This window comes from Macaca fascicularis, chromosome 15 (assembly GCF_037993035.2).
Source record: "Macaca fascicularis isolate 582-1 chromosome 15, T2T-MFA8v1.1".
NCBI lineage: Eukaryota > Metazoa > Chordata > Mammalia > Primates > Cercopithecidae > Macaca > Macaca fascicularis.
This window is the reverse complement of record NC_088389.1, coordinates 152,911-174,218: the sequence shown is the minus strand read 5'-3', so window position 1 is coordinate 174,218 and position 21,308 is coordinate 152,911. Positions and strand designations below refer to the sequence as shown.

Genomic DNA, 21,308 nt, shown 5'->3' with positions numbered 1-21,308 from the left:
GATTCCAAGGTTTAGAACAGTATTTGTAAGTTACAGTCCCACAACTTCTTGCATAAACAGTAAGTATCTAAGAGAGTCATTTTAAAAAGAATAGCAAACTTCCAAGTTCCACTGAAAGACATCAGCATCTCTGTGGAGTGAATTGGGGAAAGAGAATGAAGAAGTCTGTTCAACTTTTAGATATACAAAATGTGAATTGAATTGCATGAGTGACACCAACAATGTGAAGATATTTAACAGGAGCTCTTTTTTCCCTTTTTGGCCTGTAGTATTTAATCCTTCTATCATCATTATCGTCCTTTCTCTAATTTAATGTCTTTGAACCTTTCTTCAAAAATCCACTATGTATAGGTAACACGTTTGTGAGATTATTACTAGACCCTCTAGGAGGTTTCATTAACCCAGTTTTGATAGTTCAGGTAAGTCCTCCACCATTTTTTTTCCAAGTTGTCTTAGCTCTTTTGGGTTCTTTAAATTTCCAGACACATTTTGGAATCTGCTAGTTCATTTCTACTGAAAAAAAAAAAAAAATAAAATAAAATAAAATGCTGGGATTTTGATTGGAATTGCATTAAACCTCTGATCCACAAGGGCAGAACTGACATCTTAACAATATTGAGCCTGCTGATCCATGAACACAGTATATCACTTCATTTATTTAGTTCTTTAATTTATCTCAGCATCACTGCCTGCTTTACAGTGCATAGATCTTACACATCTTTTGTCAGATTTAGTCTTAATATTACTTTGTAAATTTCCATTTCCAATTATTTCTTTGCCAGTGTATAAAGAGATAAATACTGCTTATGGAAAGTTTGCAAGATACAAGCTAAACACAAACTCACTTATTAGTAAGGAATTTATTATTATTAGTTTTAGTGGCTTTTTGTGATTTCAGGAGATTTTCCACACGGGTGATCACGTCACCTGCAGATACAGATAGTTTTAAATCTTATTTTCTAATAAGGGTGCATTTTATGTGTTTTAACTTGCCTTATTGCACTGACTAGACTCCAAAAAAATGCTGAAAAGCAGTGAGAAAAAAGTCATCAGGTGGGATGGTAAATACAGCCCTTGTTCTTCCATTTTGACCTGAAGCACCCAGTGTGATCATTTTCTCATTTGATTTTTGTGAGGACTTTTTGTTTCCTTTTTTTCCTTTATTTTTTTAAAAAATACACTTTATCTTTTAGGCAGTTTCACGTTCACAGAAAAATTGAGGGAAAGGTGCAGAGAGACCTTCTATATGCCTTCCCTTCCCCCACGTGCACAGCCTCCCCAACTAACAACACTCCTGCCCAGAAGGAGCATTTGTAATAATTGAAGAACCTACGTTGACATATTGTCACCCAGAGTCCACAGTTTACATGAGGGCTCCGTCTTGGTGCTTGTTCTATGGGTTTGAACAAATATGTCATGACATGTATCCACCATGATAGCATCGTACAGAGCAGTTGCACTAAAATCCTAAGAATCTCCGTGTTTCACCTCATCATCTCTCCCTCTTCCCAACACCTGGGAAGCACGGACATTTTCACTCCATAGTCTGGCCTTTTTCGGGATGTCCTTTAGTTGGAAGCTTACAGTATTTAGTCTTTTCCGAGGGGCCTCTTTTGTGTAGCCGTGCATGTTTAAAGTTCCTACGTGTCTTTTCATGGCTTGACAGCTCACTTCCCCTCAGTGCTAAAGAATATTCCATTGTTTGGATATATCACAGGTTATTTATCCACTCACCTAGTGAAGAACATTTTGGTTTCTTCGTTGCCTCCAAGTTTGAGCAATTATGAATAAAGCTGGAATAAAATTAGCAATTATGATTAAAGCTTCTATAAATGTCCATGTGCAGGTTTTTCTGTGAACACAAGTTTTCAACTCCTTTGGATAAATACCTAAGAGTGCAATTGCTGGAGCACATGTTAAGAGGATATCTCGTGCCCATCAATGATACACTGGATACACAAAATGTGGCACGTATATACCACGGAATACTATGCAACCATAAAAAAGAATGGGTTCCTGTCCTTTACAGGGACATGGATGAAGCTGGAAGCCATCATTCTCAGCAAACTAAAAGAGGAACAGAAAACCAAACACCACATGCGCTCACTCATAGGTGGCAGTTGAACAATGAGATCACATGGACACGGGGAGGGGAACGACACACACAGGGGCCTGTTGGGGGGTGGGGGCAAGAGGAGGGAGGGCATTAGGACAAATACTTCATGCATGCAGGGCTTAAAACCTAGATGATGGGTTGACAGGTGCAGCAAACCCCCATGGCACATGTATACCTATGTAACACACCTGCATATGTATCTAAGAACTTAAAGTAAAATGTAAAAATAAAAAATAGGGAGTATAGTTTGGTAAGACAATGTGATAATTTTACAAACACAAAACATGTCATACCCACTTCCCCACCTCCCTCAAGTGCTTTCAACAGCATCCTGTTGCTGTTATTAAGAGAATAAAGCATCTACCATCATCTCCCAGCCCCTGCCTGCCTGCCTTCATTCTTGTCTTGTGCCACTTTCTCCCGTGTTTACTTCCTTGCACGTGCCTGTTTCCTGCTGCAAGAGGCATTCTGCACGCACCCCCATCTCTGTTTAGACCGTGGTGTCCCTACACTCCACCCCCCTCAACAAGCAACCTCTACTTCTCTCCAGACTGCAAGGGGATCATACCTTCCAGAATGCATCGGTTTTCTACCACTCATCCCAAGATACGCCAGATTCTTTTACAGCATAAATTTAGAGAACCCCGCTTCCCTTTCTTTGGTGCGCTTTCCTCAATTCTTCATCAGAAACCCATTAGACTGATTGTCATATTAGTGCCCATTCTCCCCATCAGGCCGCAAGTTCGTGTGAGCAGGGGCCACAGTCATGTTGGTGAACCACGGTATTCTCAGTGACTATCCATGTGCTTAGAAAGTATTTGCTGAATGAGTAAATGGGTCTGCAGTTCCAACCAAAGCTAGAAGCTTGACTTTGGAAGAATGAAAGTAGATAACATCTCCAAAGCAGACCCCATAGCATGAAAAAAGAAAGGAAGAACGGAGGCAGAGCTGAAGGATGAATATTGGCACAGGAGTAGGTGAGAGTTTGATGTAGTTTGAACTACATCAAAATCTTAAGAGTAGACAAGAGAACAATATGTTGTTTTTGTTCATTCTTTTCAACATTTGCAAAGTTTTTTGCCTTGAGTGTAGTCACTTTTGCAATCAGAGGTTACAGTGCTTGATGGAATGAGGCCATGAAGCACACACACCACCGAGTTTCTAACACAGAGCAATCTGTGAGGAAGGATGGAGACACAGGAAAGGTTCATTTTAAAGCAATGCAAGTGTTTTTTTCATAAAGGCAAAAGACATTTTTTGAAGTGTTTGCATCATACACAAGTCTGCTAAATTTGGTCAAAAAACAGAGAAAACAGTAACAGAGGAACACTTTAGCCCACAAGGAGACCAGCACACCCAGCTCGAGGCCACTCCAGATGAGGAGTGGAGAGTGGTTTCCTCACAGCTGACCCACAGGATCGGGTAACACAAGCAGAAGGGAAACATGGGGACCACAGAGACATCAGACTGTGGACTTCATAGCAAGAGACAGCAACACAAACTAGCGGAGTAATTAAAAACTATGGTAAAAAGAGGTCCACATTCTATTTTAACCTGAAATCAGTGGCACGGGGACCACCACACCACCCTGCAGTTGCCTCCTCCCTCCCCCACACACAGCAGCCTCCTGGGACAACATCCTACTTCCAACTTGCAGTTGCCTCCCGTCCCACCCCCCCACAGTGGCCCCCTACGACAACATCGTACTTCCACCCTGCAGCTGCCTCCCATCCCCAACACACAGCAGCCTCCTGGGACAACGTCCTACTTGCCGGCCACAGCCTGGAGCCCCCAAAGCATGGAGGGGCTTAGCGAGCCACACAGCATTCCCCCTTCACACCTGGGAAGTCAGCCCCTCACTGAAGTGGGTCCTGTGCCCACCAGCTGTGCACGATCAGAGGTGTGAGGTTATGGACCTGGTCACCCACTGTGCAGAGAGGCGTGAGGTCATGGACCTAGTCACCCGTTGTGCACGATCAGAGGTGTGCAAGGTTCCAGACCTGGTCACCCACTATGCACAATCAGAGGTGTGAGGTGATGGACCCGGTCACCCGCTGGGTATGAATAGAGGTGTGGGTGGTTAGTGACATGGTCACCAGCTCTGCACAATCAGAGCCATGCGAAGTTGCAGACCTGGTCACCAGCTGCACCCAATCAGAAGCTTTTGAGGTTAGGGACCTGGTCACCTGCTGTGCACAGAAGTGTGAGGTTATGGACCTCGTCACCCGCTGTGCATGATCAGAGGTGGGCCAGGTTAGGGACCATGTGCGTGGTGATGGACCTGATCAGCAGCCAAGACACCTGCCGTTTCCAGTGTCATCCCGGCTTCTTTCAAAACTGGAAAAGTCTTCAGATATTTCCCAAAAGCTTGTCCATCTTTGAAAACGATATGCGTGTGCACAGGTGATACCGATGACTGAAGATTGAAGGTTAGAGCATTCCAGCCCCATGCCCATGTCCCATCCCATCTGCGAAAACTTGAGCACAAACATCTCCCTCTCTGAAGCTCCCTGAACCCTGTGGCAGGCCTGAGACTCAGGTCCAGTGTCCTGTCAGTTACACTGAACAAAATGTAATTCAACACTGGCCATGGGCCCTGTGCTTTAAAAACCACATATAAATCTCCCAAAGAACTACAATCTATGAAAGCTTTCATGGCTAGTATTTTAGGAAGACTGATCAGTCTTGACCTAAATCAAAGCCGACACTGCCCAAATGCACTCCAACCCCAGCTTCGTGCACAGGCAGCCATCGCCTGGCCGTCAGGGTGACCAGCAGCCTGGGCACAGACAGGACCAGCGCCGGTCCCTCCCTGCACCTTAAGGGGGCTTCTGAGCTGCTGTCCATGATCAGTGATGGTGACGCCCAGAGCAGCTTTCCGGGAAAGCAGTAAACCTTTCAGGTTCTCACCTCACGAGGATGGCCATGTATAAATCAACCGCCTTTGTTACTGCCCTGCCATTCTCAAAGAGGAGACGGGTTAAACTTCTTTATCCACATGCCCAACACAAGGCACACCTGCCCCAGCACGAGGCTCATCTACTTAATCCCGGGAAACTCACACAACCCACAATCAGAGGCCGCACACAATCAGAGGCCGCGCACAATCCGAGACTGAGCACAATCAGAGACCACACACAATCAGAGGCTGCACAGAGACCACACACAGAGACCCACACAATCAGAGGCCACAAAGAGGCCAGAGGCCACAATCAGAGACTATACACAATCACAGGATGTGCACAATCAGAGGCCATGCACAGTCTCTGCAACCTCATCAGAAACTGTTTCTGACCATTCACCTGAGGCCACCAAGTTTAAATGAGAGGCCCAGGTTTTAAAAGACAGCAGGAGTTCTCTGAAGGCAAACTCCGTGCATTCCACCATCAGCACCATTTGTGCCTGTCACGGTCAGGAAGAACCACAACCACGTCTCGGTGCCCTTGCAGTGCAGGGCGCTGCGTTTCTCCCCCTTTCCAAACCCGCGGCGGCTCCTGGCGACCCAGCGCCTCTGCTCAGCCACACGCCCCCAAGGCCTTCCTCCCTCACCCCACAGGGGAGCTCCCGCAGCCGGGCTATCTGGCTCATCACTCCGATTCAGTCACTTACACCCTCATTCCAGGCTGAAAATCTCTTCTGAAAATATCCAAATCTTACCCACGTCAGGCTCCATCTTTTCCCCAGAGCTCCTCATCCCCTCCAGAGCAGCAGCCCTGGTGCCCGTGCAGCCGGGGCCTGTGGGCAGATCCGTGGGCTCAGAATGCCCAGCCCCTCAGCCCCTCTGTGTGTCCCCTTACTCCCTGCTCCCTGGCGTTAATGCCCTCCGTCTTCGATTTCCTGATAGGCAAAAGGGGGTTAATTCTAAGAGTGCTAACCGAACTGGATCACTTAACACCATGTCGGGCCCAGAATACCCCTTGGTCAATGACAGGTATTGCTGCGCTGTTACCATTGCGCTGGGTCCAGGTTTCCTGTGAGCCCTTTAGGCTCTTTGCCGTAAAGGCCACTCAATGGTCCTGTCCAAGCCTGTCTGTGGCAGATGGACAGGTGAGTGGCCGATGCACACGTGTGATGCTGAATGGGATCGTGCAAAGCTGGCCCCGCGTATTGTGGTCAACGTAAGAAAAAAGTCGCCCATGCTTGCTTGCTGCTGCCCTGCGGTGTCCAGAAGGAGCCGCTTAAAGGCAACTGCGCCGCACCTACCTTCTTGGAAGGAGACGGCAAGACCAGACTGGCTGGAGCTGGGAAGTTGTGCGCTACAGATCAGGGCTGCGTAACCCAGGGAAGGCATCACTCGAAACACGTGCTGGAGGGCAGCCAATCCGACCCGACCGTCCACCTCCAGGGTCAGCCATGGGGCTCCACTTGATGTGTCATCCTGATCACCCCTCACAGAGCAAATGAGCCTTTGACTTCAGCCTGTCCTAGGTACAACACCGACTCCCACCTCCCACGTCCTGAACCAGCCTGTTCCGGGGATTGCTGTGGAGGTAGAGGAGCAGGCCCAAGACATCTAGTGGCATTTCCTGGCAAGGACACTCACCATGCTCGACCATAAAACTCGGGTCAACTGGTTTTTCGGAGGGACTGTAATTTACTTGTGGCACGCATGGATACTGATTGACCCAGGGAGGGGCACGGAGGAGGCTGAAGGAAAACCCATGGTGACTGTGCCAGGCATTCCCGCACACACCGACATCTTCAGACTGGGGCGGCGTCCTAGTCTTACAATCAAACCGAAAGCCCAGAGAAACTAAGGACCTTGTCCAAGACCAGCAACAGGTATGTGGGCAGCTGGGATTCAACTAAGTCCTTTCCTGGATCCATCCGCGCTGCTCCCTGCCCCCACTCCCACCACCCCGCCATGGCCCCCGATAGACACAGCAGGTCTGAACATCAGGCACCCCGCACGCAGAGTACGGAGCAGAGCCGGCTTCCGCAGTGGGATCTCACACACATCCCACTCCCCTTCTTGCCGAATGCCTCGGGACTCTGTGCGGTCAAGTCTGCAGATGTGGCCTCACTCTGCGCTAGGAGATCTGGGTGGCCGGCAACGTTTTGCAGAGTGCTCCTCCAGACGGGGCTCGTCGGCTGATCCATGAGACACAGGACACCTGAGAGAAGGGCCGACAAACCCCACAAAGTCGCTCCCAACATGGAGAGGACAGGACCACAGCGGGGCTCTCGCAGTCCACGCTTTGGACAGGTCTTGCTGCAAACTGTGGTGCTCGTCAGGCGCGAGGAAGTTTCCCAGGGCAGGAGCTCTAAGTGACACAGCAAAAGCGACACAGGCGATGCAGCAGGATGTACTTCAGCTCAGGGCTCAGGAACCACGGGGTGCAGCGTGGCCTGCAGCAAACCAGACACATCAGAAGCCAATGTCCCACCTTTTACATTCAGTGACATTGAACGGAGGGAGTTATATGTAGCAATCATCTTCCTGGGGGACCCGTACAGCACGCATGACCACCGACACTGACCACGAGTCCTTCCTAGGTCCTGGGGGCTACCCCACTTTACACGCACGGTTCCATGCACAAATCTACGCGTGGCAGTTGTTAGCCCCAGCTTAGAGATGAGGAAAACGCTGCTGGAAAAGCTAAGTGAGAAAATCAGACTTCAGCACACCTGCCATCTCCAAGACCACTACTACTCTATGTGCTAGGGTCTCAAGGGTTGGGTGTGTGGCATTTTAAGTGACTAATTGTAGGTGGTTTTCTTCTCTCCTACACCTGTTTAGCCTGAACGTGCACGTACATGCTCTGCTGCAGGTGCACTGCCGTATGTAGACCAGCAATGCTCTTTCCTGCCTCGGGTTCTCGTCACTGCCTTCCGGAAAATCTCACCTGCTTTACAGCCAAGCCAGGTAGGCCTGGTCAGCCGCACAGTGAAACTCCCGCAGTGTCAGAGCTAAGTGCTGGCTGAGACTTTAACGGCGAAGACAGTGGAGTAATGGGGATAAACTGAGCAAAACTGTATTGTAACGCAGATGAACGTCTAGAAGCAAAAGAAACTGACACCCCTGAGAGCAGGCGACTGTCTCTTACTATGATGTTAATAGCAGCTTGCTGTTTCCAGTGTCTCCGTGTGCCAGGGTTTCCAGTCAGCGTTTGTGTTTATCTGCTCTTGGGCTACCTGATCAAACCTCTGCAGAGATCAGGGATATCTAAATTGACCCAGTATCTGCAGGCTGGCTGCTCAGAGGCCGTGGTGTGGAACGGCCAGGACATCGCTTAGTCATACGGGGCACAAGCATGTCACTTGCCACTCGTGTCTTTCTGTTTCATCAAACCCTCTTTTCTCCTGAATATTGACCATAGCAAAGTCATTAGCCTTTGAGATGCATTTGAAACATCAACTTGCTTTGTTCAAGAGGTTTAAGACACACGTAAGTCTTTCTTGCCATGCTCAACACACACAGCCGGCCGTTTCTGAAGTCAGTGTTTCTGGAACAAAAGCCTCGGCCTGCCCCAGTGAACATTCACACTGAGCACACTGTCGCAAGGCTGCTTGGCCAACCAGCAGGGGGCAGGAGAGAGCTGCAGGGGCCACGTGGGGTCCCTGCAAAGGCGCCTCACTCCCTCAGTCAAGCGCGGTGCCTCCTGCCAACCCAGTGGCTTCCTCCAAGGGGAAGAGGCCTCTTCAGCTGCTACTGCACTGATTTCAGACGGCTCAGCCAATGGGGCAACAGATTCAACAGAGTTCCATGTTGTTTAAGGAAAACTTCTGTTACCAGGCAACCTTAGTACCATATTCAACGTAAAATAACCAACAACATTGTTTCCAAAACAACATGCTACTAGTGCCTTATCCTTCAATGCTGCTTAAACACGGAAAAGTATGAGGAAAAAAGAGCATGGCACTTACTTCTTAAAAAATAACACCTCTTCCAGGTTATTTTTACCCCTATCATAAAGACTTAGAACTGTGGATTCCCTACAGGAATGTGGAGTGGGGTTGGATCCCCACACTGACCCAGCCTCACCCCAGGTCAGTCATCCCCCCACCACGGGGTTCACACCTCTCCAGACACTGTCACCTCATCAAGGAAAGGTGGCGTCTCTGAGCTCTCTTCGCAGGAAGCACCCGAACGGGAGCTAGAGACACAGACACACCCACAACTACTTTGAAATCCTAAACATATTTAAGGACTTCATTATTAGTTTTTTAAAACTGTAAGAACAAAGTGACCCTGGTTTTAACCTCTCTGCCACAATAACACCGTGTACATCTGTCTTTTGCTATTTGTTCCTTCTCCAGTAGCTGCTGCCTGGCTGGCCGACTGCAGAAGAACAGCCTCTGGTACTCCCGGGAAGCCCTCGGTAAAAGCGTGAACACCACGATCACGTCTCAGGACGCCGCACATGTTAGGGTCGCCCACAGACCGCCATTCCCAGTGCCTAGAAGGCACTGAACGGGCCTCCTGCTCTTTGTAAATGTCAACTTTCCTAAGCTAAGTTTTCTTGAAAATTTTTAACTGCAGTCCACACGTACTTCTTTGTGTCTTGTTTTTATCCTAGAGGAATACTTTTATGGAAAATTAAGCTTGCAAGGTTGAAGGATTTTCTGAAAGTCGACTCCTAATCCTGGAAGAAAAAAAAAAAATGGGCCAAAGGTGGTGCTCACGCCTGTAATCCCAGCAGTTTCGGAGGTTGAGGCCAGAAGATTGCTTGAGCCCAGGAGCTCGAGACCAGCCTGGAAAACATGGCAAAACCCTGTCTCTACTAAAAATACCAATAATAATAATAATAAAGCTGGGCATGGTGACGTGTGTCTAGTCACAGCAACTCAGGAAGCTGAGGTGGGAAGATCACCTGAGCCCAGGAGGTGTAGGCTGCAGTCAGCCCAGATTTGCATCACTGCACTCCAGCTTGGGCGACAGAGTGAGACACCGTCTCGAAAAAACAAAAAGCAAAAACAACTGTATAAATCATTATAGAAGGGAGCTGGCCAGGCGCAGTGGCTCACGCCTGTAATCCCAGCAATTTGGGAGGTCGAGGTGGGCAGATCACCTGAGGTCAGGAGTTTGAGACCAGCCTGGACACTATGGCAAAACCCCATCTCTAATAAAAATACAAAAATTAGCGGGGCATGGTGGTGGGTACCTGTAATCCCAACTACTGGGGAGGCTGAGGCAGGAGAAGCACTTCAACCCTGGAGGCGGAAGTTGCAGTGGGCCGAGACTGCGTCACTGCACTCCAGCCTGGGCAACAAGAGTGAGAGTCCACTTCAAAACATAAAAATAAAAATCAAGGGAGCTAATGTTTTTCATTTAAAGGAAGGGAGAAGAACATTCAGTATTTATACCTCTCAAGCACACATCTCCAGTGGTGTCCTAAAGTATTCAAGATACACATTCCTACAAATATAGCTCAAAACTACTCACCAAGTTACATGCTAAAAGCACATGCATTGTAAGAATGCTACATTATATTTTTTGAGCATCTGTATCCAATATTTTAGCATACTGGCAGTTTTCCCTTCAGGTGCTGTATGCCTAAATTATTACATGTTTAGTCATTCATTTTAGAATTTATGACTATTATGCTTTAGGCAATAAACATAAGCTACTAAATTAATGACTTAGGGGAAAAGTTACTAAGTTAACTTGGAAGTTAAACTTTGCAAACTGAATTTGTTGGACCTCATTCAAGCTAGATGATCAGTTTTTTAAATTGTTTCCTGTGTGTTTCCCTCCAGGATGGAAATAGCTTCACTCTCATCCACTGTGCACACTGCAGCCCACGCCTCTCGTCCACCGCGCCACACTGCAGCCTGCAATTCACCCTGTACCAGGCTTTCCACACCGTACCTGAAAGTCACTAAGTATAACCAAGAAGGAAATGAAAAGCAGATAAATGACCTCCACCCCTACATCCAGCATGCAAATGTTAAACATTCATCAAAGTAAAACCAAAATCCCATGTTAGCTCACAATTGTAACTGGTAGAGTTATGTGCATGGCAATTTAAAAAGTCTAGTTAAGTAAAAACCTAATTGAGACTCTCAAGAAAGACATCTGCAAAGATTGACAGTGAGGAGAGGACTTCACTCTGCATCCAGCCTGTTCTGGAAGCCACGGCCAAATATCAGGTTGTATAGATCCGAAAAGCAGGAAAAAACAAGTGTTGAAAGGTGTACAGTCTCAGCAATGTACAAATTCGATGTAGGATGCTCAGAAACCTTGAATTTCCAATCAGGAAACAGCAACATGAGCAAGTTTCCCAGCAGTGCCCACTTTCTACCTACGGCACTTGTAACAGTTACGCTGGCCACCTCCGGGGGGACAGAGGCTTCCTGGTCACATTCGCTCTGGCAGCCACACAGCTGGCCCCGCCAAACACCTGTCTAATACTGAGGAACCACTCTCTCCCTGGGCTTTGCTCACTCTAGCCAGGAGAGCATATTTACAGAGTACTTTACTGAGTCCTCATTCAATGCGTCAAGCTTGTTGAAGGCAGGGCAACCCCATTCCTGGCCCAATTAAGTGAACTGAGCAGAGCAAATGCCTCCAGTTGGACGGCACTCAGTCACAACAGCAGTGGCCACTGTTCACAGGGCGCTGGCTTCGTGCCGAGAACAGTTACAAGCGTCTTCTCTCTGTCCGAGGAATGTGCACTGCAACCCTGTGGGGCCGTTTGCAACGTCCACCAGAGTTCTGAGGCAGCCAAGTCCAGGCTGTCCGTGGGCCTTGCCACGTGGCCGTCCACGTCCCCTGCAGATCAGACCTCACTGCAGGGACCACGGGTTCCAGGGCTGCCTTGAGGCACATGCTCCCTTCACCACCTCCTCCTGGCCCCTGACATCAACCCTCACCACTGCTGCCAACACTTGATTTTCTCATGGCTCCTGAGGGGCCTGTTCTGCCCTTCCCTGCTCCCTGCGTCCGGCTTGGAGGGTACCCACATCAACGCCAACGCTCACGTAATCACCAACCTTTCCACGGGGCTTGATGCCTAGGAGTCTCAATATCAGAAAGTCAGATTCCTGTGCTTGTTGGAGAATTTCTTCCCATTGTACAAGTGAAGGAGATAAAATTCTAGGTGCCTGCAATAACCTCATTTCCACAACGAAGCAACTTCAGTAGTAGCACAAAACAAACAAACAAAAAAAAAAAAAAGCTTTTTTTTTTTAAACTTCTTTTATACAAGCTAAATACAATTTAATTTTTACATCCACATTCTCATCAGCTCCTACCTGGTGAGCAGGCAAATAGTAATTTTCAAAGAAACAAATTGTTGCATAATTTTAACACTTAGCATTATCACTATTAAGCAAGAAGTATCCCAAAAATACATGATGATCTTGTTCTCACGTTCAAAAATTGATTGTCACACAGTGAAATAACACTTAATGCAAAGGAAATTTTCTTTTCAGGTATCTGTTCTGGAAAAGAAAAAAAAAAAGATTTCTGGCAAAGAGATAAACATTAATTATGTAACAATCCAAAATGCCTCTGGGAAAAATGATGTCATCCAATTAGTTCTTTGAAGTGTTACAAATGCAGCTGAGTTTTAATAGTAATTTCTCCATAATTATCAAAAGAGTCTTTAAAAATCTTAGTGCTGAAATAACTATAAATGGATATAATACGCAAAGCAGAAGAGTTAACATTTGGGGTAGATTTTGGCCCATATTTTTAACATATGCATAGTTATTCACCTAGTTGAAGCTTATCCCTCTCCTCCTAGGCTCTTCAAGACTGATTTTCAAACATAGACTGGCTTTTGGTACATGAAGGCAGCTTTAAAAGATGTCAGGATCAGGCCGGGCACAGTGGCTCAAGCCTGTAATCCCAGTATTTTAGGAGGGCAAGGTGGGCCGATCATTTGAGGCAAGGAGTTCGAGACCAGCCTGACCAATATGGCAAAACCCAGCCTATATTAAATATTTTTGTAATTAGCCAAGCGTGGTGGCACACACCTATAATCCCAGCTACTTGGGAGGCTGAGGCAGGGAGAACTGCTTGAAACCAGGAGGCAGAGGTTGCAGTGAGCCAAGATCGCACCACTGCACTCCAGCTTGGGCGACAAAGAGAGACGGTCTCAAACTAGAACTTAGCCCTCAGGAAAAGCATTGAGCACCCCCCACCCAAACCAACCCAAGGAATCACATGGCAATGGTTATCATCTGATTTCGACAAATAAAGTTCTGTTCTCCCCTCTGAACACAATGGTAAACACCTGCCATCAGCCCACAGAAACTCCCAGGACCCAGTAACACTGGACTAGCAAGATCAATGGGCCACGTATGCAGGGTTCAGCAGCAGAAAGTCATGGCACCGAGAATGGTGTGTGCTCAAACCAGATTCCTTGCTTTCGGGGTGAAGAGGCTTCCCGGGAAAATCTAGTCCAGTGGGATGGTTCCCACTTCCACCATGAGGAGGAAATGGGGGCTTTCCTGAGGGCACTGACAGGACCTGGGTCTCTGCCCCTTTGTCCTCTGTCCTGTTATGGGATGAGGGTGGGCTGAAGGCAGGTTTCCCCTACATCTTCCGGGCAGGAGAGATGGAGCTGACAAGTGGACGACGCTTTTTCCAAAACATTCCCATGTTTATAACCTGTTATCAACCTGTTTTCCCTGGAGATCAGTGAAGCAGCATCATTGATTCTCTTCCATTAGGGACAACCCGGTGTTATGGGAGGCAGGAGACGACATGCGAGCTGGTCTGAGTCAGTCACTTGTGTCTGGTCCCCAGCGTGCTCGTCTATCAAATGGGCGGCCCCACAGACCAGTGACTTTGAACCAGAGTTCCATGGAGGTTGCCCAAGGACAGGGAGGGGGAAGAGGGGGAAGAGGAGGAAGAGGAGGGAGGAGGAAAGGGAGGAAGGAAGGAAGAAGGGGAGGAAGGAAGGAAGAAGGGGAGAGGAAGGAAGGAAGAAGGGAAGGGGAAGGAAGAAGGGGAGGGGGCGGAAGAGGTGTGGAGGGAGGAGTGTGGAGGGAGCACTGTGGAGGGAGCAGTGTGGAAGGAGGAGCAGAAGGGGAGTTCTCTGAGGAGGAGGGCCAAGTTTTTGAGGTGTCTTGGAGTCAGAGGTGGCAGTGGCTTGGGCTCTAGGCCCTCTGTTGCATAGTTTTAGGCTTTAACTATTTATATTTGTGGACTCTTTAAAAGATTTAATTTGAAGGAAACCGGAGTTGGGGATACCTTGCTTCTAAAACACAATTTCTCAAGCCTGAGACTAAGTGCTAGGCATTGCTCATTCTGTTACAATCATTTCCTCCTATTTAAAATCAGCCACACACCCCCAACCTCTCTTCAGGGCAAACATCTTTTCCGAGGATCTCAAACAGCAGAGCGAGCGGCCCGTGACCCCAGCCGTGGGCACGAGGAGCGAAGAGGAGACGTGTGGAGAGGGCTGCTGATGACATGAGAGGTAGAGGCCCGGCACCTCCCTCCAGGGGCTGTGCTCCTCCAGGCCTAAAGGACATCCTCGCCTCTGGGGTGAACAAGCAGCACAAACTATCAACACTTATTCCAAAAGAACAGGAAGAAAATTCAAACGAAGTTAATACAGTTACCCCAACACAACACTGCAGCAGCCCAGAAACAGGAGGGCCACTGAGCCTGAGGTGGGCGGTTCCAATAGCAGGACAGCGACGTTGGCATTAGGGCTTTTCGGCAAAGAAAAAAAAAAAAAAAGACACAAAAGGTAACATGGGCCACCCATTATTTCCTGCCAGTGGAAAGACACCCACAGGCCCCCAGATGCCAACGGCCCCTTGGGAACGAGCTCACGCAGCACTTCAGGTCTTCGCACGAGCAGGCACGTGGTGTCCTCAGTACCCCCGCCTGTGACACACACACCACACTTGACTCCCATACCTGAGGGTCCAGGGGAATGGCGGGAAGTTCTCGGGGGACCAGGCATCCTGTGAGGGCACTGCATGACTATGTACCTCAGAGGGGTCCCCGGGCAGGTGCTCTCTCTCCAAAGGATGAACTGGATCCTGACCACACCCAGATTGCGCTGGCCTCCAAGCCGAGCGCCAACATCTCACATCCAAAGGGATGCACAGATGCCTGCTGCACGTGGAGCCCAAGCCCCTCGCAGAGCTCAGGACGAACCCAGTGTCCAGGCCTGGGGCCGTCACCAGCCAGGAGAGGTGTCCGGGGCACTTCCCAGCGATGGCCACAAGAAGAAACAACTCAGGACAAAGCCAGTGTCCAGCCCCAGGGCCGTCACCAGCCTGGAGAGGCGTCTGGGGCATTTCCCAGCGATGGCCATGGGAAGTAACAACTCAGGCCCATCAGGGGCTTCCTCACTATACGGGTGTTAGAAGTAGAGACAGAGGTTCAGGTCTAGTGGCACAAACAGCGAAGGATCCCATGGAAATGTGGGCGTGGCCCCTCCATCCCAAAAGCCTGCATGGCTACTCCATTCTGCTCCCATCACACACATCCCCACACAGCCAAGCCCCTTCTCCTTTCCCCCACTGGATTCATCAAATCAAACCTCGCTGTCCTTGGAAAATGTACCATTAATTTACTTACTGCCCAGTAAAAAAGCACACTTCCAGTTAACATGACACCCCCGCTACGATAGAACAGCCTTAATTCAGACATGACGCAGAGGAACAGAGCGAGGAGGGGTCGAGGGCCGTCCTGGAATCGGCAGCTGTTTTCTGGGGAAAGTCCCCCTCCCACCCGAGCCCGACACTCGAGCCACACTCTCCCCATGGTGTCTGAAAACTCCATGAAGACAGGGTCACTCTGACCCCTTCACACCCACAACGCCAAAGAGGAGCAGGTGTTCAGGAAAAGTCTCCTGCTAGTGCTGAAGACAGGAATAATCCCTCGTGGTGCCCAGAATGTCAGGAGAAAACAAGGCACCATGTGGACGCCTTCCAGGTGAATTCTGGAATGACTCTGCCGAATGCCAGTCATCCTTTTACAGAACAAAACCAATACCGGAAAACATGTGTCGCCAGCAGAGAGATGGTCCTTTTGATGGCTTACAAACACACCTACGTTACGCTGAATTTATCTCAAGCCACCCTCTCTGTGCTAATGTAAAAAGTCTCCTTTATTAACCAGTAGCCTTTTTCATCTGGTGCTTTATTAACAAGCAAGACGGTCCTGTAACACTCAGGCATTGTTGAAAACGTCAAATGGAAGCCTAGAATCCTCTTCCGTGCAGCTTCACTGCAAAGTATTTTGACGTGAGCCAAATCATGCTATTCCTACATCTCCACAGGAAACTCAAGGCTTCATCAAGGAAACGCAGCATCATTTCTGCTAGGCACAGAAATTGGTGGGGTGGGCATGGGGTTGAGGGAACATTACATAGAAAGCACAACGCGATAATCACCTGTATGAGAGCCACACTGGCCGGCAAGCCCCGGTCGGCTCGGTCTCTACACAGTCACAGACGTGAGGCCTGGAGGGCAGACACCTGGCACTGCTGACTACCCCAAGGTCGTGGCCTCTGCCCCTTCTCTGCTGCTCATCAGCTCCAAGCTTCTGGCAACACCGCCTGCTGCCCCCACTGCCTCATCGACTCTTCGTGAAAAGCAAATGTTGCCAGGATAGCTTATGAGTACATTTGCCAGGAAAGCAGCTCCGATTGACGCTGAAACCCCTTCTCACACCCCTGGCAGCTCCCTTGCCCCCGATGTGTACATGCTTGCAGCTCTGACCTTGCTCAGTGTCCACACAGGCTCTGTCCACTGGAGAGCCAAAGGCAGACTCAATGTTGAGTCAGAAATACACAAAGAGGGTGAAGGTTACAAACTGCCTGCCTGCCCCTCAAAACACAGGTTGAAATCCTCAGCCTCAATGTGATGCTGTCAGGTGGTCTTTGGGAGGTAATGAGTTCCCGAGGCTGGAGACCCTTGAATGGGATTTGTGCCTCAGAAAGGGGCCCAGCAAATCCCTCACCCTCCCATTGTGTCAGGGCCAGAGAGAAGGTGTGTGCCAACCAGGAAAGAGCCCACACCAGAATTCACCCGTGCGGCACCCTGATCCTGCCTTCCAGCCGCTAGAACTGTGAGAAACAAATTCCTGTTGTTCATAAGCCGCTCAGTCAATGGTGTTTCGTTACAGCAGCCTGAGCTGCCTGAGATGACGATGCTCACCGCCCTACAGAAACGGCTACTCCCCTCTCCCAGAAAGAGGGGTTTAATTAAAATCCCTGTCTCTCCTCGCGGCCACCACAGATCTCACTCCCCCACCCTGTAAGCCAGCAATTGTTAGGATTAAAGGAAAATGAGGATCCTTTTAGACCAGCCCCTCCATATCGGTCTGAAGCCTGTAACTTTGCCCAATTCCACGGTGGCCGTGTCACTGCATTGCCCATGTCAGCTCTGTGTCTGCACTGGGTCCCAGGCTCTGCACAGACTCCTCTAGCTGCCCATCAGCACTGCCATTTCCCCTTCTGCTTTGCAGGTTATCCTTCAATATCCAACGCCCACCCCTCTGCAACCCAAGGCCTTCCGATCCAGGCATTCGGGGTGGGCTCAGCCATGTACTGCAGTCCTTGACTCAAGTAACCCAGGCCCAAGGCGTTGGCACCAATGATCTACTGGCTGTGGGGTCTACACAGCTACTCGCTGGCCCAGCCACACCAGGGCCCGGGAGGGGAGGCAGAGGAACCTGTGAAGTTGCCAACAGCCATATGGGAACAGGGGCCCCTGGGATGAGGAGGATGCCATGGAAGGAAATTCAGAGAAAGAAAGAGCCCCAAGGCTGGACGGGTCATGCCCAAAGCCTACACTGCTGAATTTTCCAGGTTTCTGAACTCAATCGCTGACCCACACAGCACATGTTTCCTGAGTGCTGACCCCGCGTGCCATTGGATACGGCAATAAAGTAGGACCCCCACCTCCCCCTTCCCCGACACATACACAGGGCCTCCGTCCTGGCGGGAATTCAGGCCTGGGGGCCCAGTTGGCACCGCGAGCCAAGGAAGGGGGCCATTTCAGACAGATAGTGGGTGCAGCCTTGCCAAAGCCCAGCAGTCACCTGCACTGCCACAGCCAGGCTGAGTCCAGATCAGCCGCACAGAAACCTGACCCTCTCAAGGGCACGCCTGAGCTCATTAGGGACAGACACCGTCTCCTGCTGATCTCCAACACTTTCTCTGCATGTCTAGTTACATATGGACGACGCAGTCTCGGAAGCACAGCTGTGACTCTGGAGACAGATCCCAGGCCTCCCCCTGCTCCTCTCCGTGGTGCCATTGATGGGGAGGGGCCGGTATGGCCGCGAGGTCCCATACCCACAGCCACCATGCCACGGAGACACAGGCCTTCGACGATTATTTCTGCCAAAGAACCCTGCTGCGTCTTGGAGCACACCATGGTGGGCGGGAAGCTCCACCCGGAGAAACAGCGATGCTTCTCCCCAGAGCCAACGGAGGGCACCCCCCACCCTGCATTCAGCAGATTACTTACATTCTGGAAAACATCTGGGTTAATGGGGAACAGTAAAATGAAAAGGACACACTAGAAAGTTTAGAAGGTTGTGTGAAGTCTCAGGAGGTCCAAAGGTTTCTTAACCAAGACTGCTGCGGGCAACGAGCTTACAGGGAAAGTTTCCACACGGGCCTTCAACAAGCAACGCTCAGCAGGGAGGAGCCACGTTCTGGGCAGAACCTCAGAACAAGAACATCGGACACCACAAAGTCACATCAGAGCCAACAGCAACTGAAATACAGCGCTCTCCTAAGATGTGTGCGTCACCTGCAGAAAGTCACCACACATTAAGATGGGGGAAGAAAAGGATAAGGTTAGAAACAAATTTGAAGTAATTTCTGCATACGTAAAATTTCTACATCCACTGGCTTTCTTTCTGGGAGTAACAACTTTTACATGAGATGCACATCCCCGTTGGAAGGAGTTTGGGTTTTCCGTGGGCAGAGTCAAGGGCTCTCCAAGAAATGTGAACCTTTTCTCACTCACTAAGCCGCGTGCCCTGAGGCCGTCCTGGCCTGTCTGAGCCCCTCCCTGGCTCTGCCTCCAGCCAGCTCCTTCCAGCACTCACCCCGCTGCTCCCAGAGCCTGCACTGGCCCAGGATCTCCTCTTCTGCTGCTGTCAATCTTCCACTTTAGGGTAAATAAGTTGGAAACTAGAAAGTTATAAGACCCCTTAGCTTTTTAAAAATTTGTCTTCTCAGAAAACAATACTAATTCTACTTCCATGGTTTAATATGTTGCCCCCATCTGCATGTTCATGGATATGTGTTTTTATATATTTTTTAATCAGTACTTATAAAAGCATGCACTGTTGCTACATTCAGTTCAATTACATTTGATGTAAGAAGTTTTAATTTCAGTGAATTCAGGCACTCAAAATTTAAGCCCTCTGACATCTATTAATCAAATGGGAAAATGACAGGTAGATATTACAAAAATCAAGAGAAGTGTTTAATGTAAATCTTGCACTTTCAAATATTTCCACAAATGTAATGTATACATTAGTACATAACCTTGAGCATTTTCACAACTCTTTGCACTCAAATTCCATTCTTAACTTTTATAGATAAATCGACATCCATATGTGATTTTAAGCAGCTCCAACATCAGCTCTTAAAAACAATCAGAAATGTTGCGGGCAAATCCCACCAAGCAGCAAATAACGGAACTGTACCCAACAACCCAGGTACCTCCCCTGAGGCATCTGGAACTTGAGCATTACAAGCAGCCTTTGGTTTCTGAGGCACCCGAGAGTGGGGACTCCCAACTCCCCAAGTCTAAGAAGGCCTCAGCGATAAGGAAAACTGGTCAAAAAGTCATCCCTGCCGGCTCCCTGTACCACGGGCTCCTCCCTGCCCGCCCTCAGCCACGTGCTTACAAGATATCACTTCCTCTCTGTCCCGCAAAGCCTGACTCCTGATTCCAGCCCTGCCGCTTACTGGGATGTGGCCATGGACGTCAACTGCACCTGTAAGGCGAGAAGCTGGTCAGGATACAGGATCCTGGCCATCCTGGCAGTGCTCTAGCTGATACTGTAACTTGGTAGTGAGTTACTTAATGCAAAGGATTAACTTTGAAAAATTTAGATACGTGTATTCTAAAAGGGAAATTCTGAACGTAGAACACAGGCCACACCCTCACACTGATGTTGTCTGGCCAGCACTTTTTTGTTTGCCTTTTCAATAGACGTTTTTAAAAGCAGTTTTCGGTTCATAGCAAAATCAAGAGGAAAGTACAGAGAGTCCTCACATATCCTTTCCCAGCACAGGCACAGCCTCCATCATTCTCCTGCCCTCACCAGACCCGCATCAACACGGCACCACCACCCACAGTCCACAGCTCACACGAGGACTCGGCCTGCTGCTGCTCACTCTGTGGATTTCACAGACGTGGAACGGCATGGATCCCCCATGAAAGCCCCACCTGGAGTTGCTGCCCCACCCTTCACACCCCCTATGCTCCTCTCATTCATCTCTCCCCTCCCCAACCCCCTGACAGCCGCTGATTGTTTTAGTTTCCACAGCTTTGCCTTTTCCAGACTGTGCTGTGGTTGGACTCAGACAGCAGGCAGCCTTTCCAGATTGGAGTCTCACTTAGCAACATGCGTTTATGATCCTTCTGTGTCTTTTCATGGCTTAGGGGTCCAGTTCTTTTTAGTGCTGAATAATATCCCAGTATCTGACATACCACAGTTTATCCATTCACCTACTGAAGGGCATCTCGGTTGCTTTCTAGTTTTGGCAATTATAAAGCTGCTGTCAACGTCTGTGTGCACATTTCCGCATGGAAGTAAACTTTCAGCTCCTCCGAGTAAACGTCCAGGACTGTGATTGCTCCTGTGGTCGGAGAGCTTAGTTCCAAGGAAAACCGCCATGCTGCCTCCCACAGGAGCTGCCCCACTTCCCCCAGCGATGAGTGAGGGTCCTGATGCCCACACACCCACCAGCACGCGGCAGACCTGGCACGGCATTTACAGGTGAGCCTCCATAACCGGAAACTCGACTCTCTGGGGAGAATGCATTTTCATTATCAAGGCTTTTAGGCTTTTAATTAAGAAACCAAAGAGCAGTGACTGGAGTGAGGATGCAGGGACTCTGGGTGACCCACACGCTCGTTTCCACCTGGCACGAAGGACCCTGGAGTGAGGGTGCAGTGCCTGCTCTGAGTCACCAGCACACTCATCATTTCTACATAAAGAACCCTGTGAGCCTGTCCCAGGACTTTTTAGCCTAGACCTAAAAATTCAGAGCTCAGGAAACCTTCATCATTTTAGGAACCT

The 21,308-nt window shown here is 49.2% G+C and overlaps 1 long non-coding RNA gene across 6 annotated transcripts in view; it reads right to left on the bottom strand.

The window, feature by feature from the left end:
* The window catches only part of LOC135967504 (uncharacterized), a 143,310-nt gene that overhangs the window by 34,551 nt on the left and 87,451 nt on the right, over positions 1-21,308 (bottom strand). For all 6 annotated transcript variants that reach the window (XR_012423990.1, XR_012423989.1, XR_012423987.1 and 3 more), the window contains one exon: positions 1,735-1,793. This is a non-coding gene — a long non-coding RNA (uncharacterized lncRNA). The remainder of the gene's footprint in view (positions 1-1,734; positions 1,794-21,308) is intronic.